The sequence below is a fragment of the Montipora foliosa genome, chromosome 1 (genome assembly GCF_036669935.1).
Source record: "Montipora foliosa isolate CH-2021 chromosome 1, ASM3666993v2, whole genome shotgun sequence".
NCBI classification, from domain to species: Eukaryota; Metazoa; Cnidaria; class Anthozoa; order Scleractinia; family Acroporidae; genus Montipora; species Montipora foliosa.
Window position 1 is genome coordinate 41,776,645 of NC_090869.1, and position 2,500 is coordinate 41,779,144.

Here is a 2,500-nt window from a genome sequence, read left to right on the forward strand (position 1 = left end):
GTTTCATTGGGTATCAAGATTCATCCACCTGACTGAACTGGAGGTCATTTATTGGCTTTTGAGTGCATGAATAATTAATGAGTTTGAGAACTTAAGTTGAAAACTGGTGGAGCCGTGATTCAAAACACAAAAACAATCTAGTAAACACGAGGCGTGACAATGTTCAGAATTCTGCAGATGTTTGAAATTGTGAGAGGCCGTATCACAGATTAAATGCTCACACAAGTGCAGAAATGCCTGACCGTTTTGAACCCATGACCTTCGGGTTAGATCACCGCTGCTCTACCGACTGAGCAACAAGGTTAAACGGGAGCAGGCCGTGGGAACAGAGAATGCTCAATCAAGTACTAGATATTCCAGCCACACAAACGGTCAGTGAATTTGTTGGACACTCTGCAAGCAGAGCCTGCTAGAAAGATTTTCTACTGAATATCCTTTGCCTTTTGACTAGTTTTTAATTTCCACAAATTTCCAATAATTCTGTGAAACTTTCTGTGATGTCAATAACACTTTTTAAATAATGAAAAATATTATATTGTGGAACACTGGATCTTCCTTTAAGGTATATAAAGACAATTCAAGCATGAATATTTCACTTTGCTTCAAATTCCCATAGTTCCAAATAAGTAAAAAAAAATTGAGAGTACTGGAAACCCTATCATTACCATAGAACTTAAATCTGCATATTAAAACTTTTCCTTTTACTAAATCTTTGTAAAAGTACCGATAACAGAAATGCCATGGATATATATATACAGTGTACAACTAAATTCTGAGTGGATAGCAAAAACTTAAAATACAGCAATGGACAAAGTTCATTTGAATTACATGTAAAATACCTAATTAGTCTTCAATTAGCTTTTGAAATATTTGCATGTTGTGGAATCGCACAAACTGCAAGCAAGTTCACATTGTCAATGGAAAGTGTTGTTCCAGTGAAAAGGCTATGAATAACCTACTTTTATCCCGATTGAAAAAAATAAGCAGAAGCATTAGAAAAATCATAAATACTAAAAATAAGAGAGGGCCTAATATTTAACCTTGCCGTACTCCTGTTGAAATTTGGTGCAGATGAGACATAACACCATTGATATACTATTATTAAGATATGATCGAAACCAATTGTTTTCTGTATCTAATATTCCATAAGAAGTTAGCTTATTTAGTAGCATTTGATCATTTACAGTATCAAAGGCTTTACTAAATCTAGAAACAAAGAGATTGCATAATCTCCTTTGTCAAGAGAGGTGGTAATTTCGTCTATGAGATCAACTGGACAATCAGTTGTAGTGCTAAAAGATACATTTTTCAAATATTTTACTTAACACTGGAAGGATCGATATAGGTTGACAATTGGGACAAGAAGAACGGGAACCTGTTTAAACACAGGAAAGACTTTTGCTACTTTCATACTATATCAGGAAAAAAACTCCTTGACTAATGGATAAATTAATGAAGTGTGTAAGAGGGGGTATAAATCTGAAATACAGCAGCATACGCTAGTTAAGGATGAGCCTTGTCAACTCCGAATAGCTTTTTTTTATTTAGACTTTTTATAGACAAGAATACTTCTAATTCAAAACTCTAGAGAAGTGAAATCTTGATGATTTCTGTCAAAGATAGGAAACAGGTTTCAGATTCGTCCTGGGCAACTTAGAAGCTAATAATCATAGGATATTACAGAATTATAGATTTAAAGTGTTAGATATCGACTGTGGTTGATGGTAATGTTTACCATCCACATGCAATTTATTTATATGGGGAACTCGGACCTTTTTTATTTATTATTATATTTATATTGTCCCACATTTTTTTATTACCAGAGGAAGCAGATAATACCAGATTATAAAACAATTGTTGGTAAGTTTTATTGATAACAGTAATCTTATTTCTGTATAATTTATATTTATTTAGGTAAGCTATATTCTGAGTAGAAAGCCATTTCTTATAGATCTTGTCTCTAATCTTCATAGATTTTTTATGGCTGTGTCAAAAAGTGGGATGGGGACGTGGGGACAGGGGACGTGGGGATGCAGAGACGCCTTTACACAGTATAGAGTTTCAGAAATAGGAGAACCTCCAAACGTCATAAGGAAGTTAAATTGCTTATTACGGCATAGTGCTTAAAACATCTTCTTCAGTTTTAGTTAGGCTGCTAAAATAAATACAATGTGCAAATCGTTCGTTTTGTGATACAAGCATGAAACTTGGCACAAATGCTAATGTCAATGTACTGATCAATATGTGATATGGAGGCATTTCAGATATGGCTTATTTTTGCCAGAAATGCGCATGTCAAAAATTCAGCCATTTTGTTTCGGCATGGAAACGAGGCTTAGCATATATGGCATTTTTGAGCGGTGTTAACAGCAGTAAAAGAACAAAACCGACGTAATTAACATCTGGATAAAAAATAGAGAGCTCTGTTCAAACTTTTCGACTACTCACATGACTAATCACGTGATAGAATGCAAATGAATATGTACTTACTTTAAATATA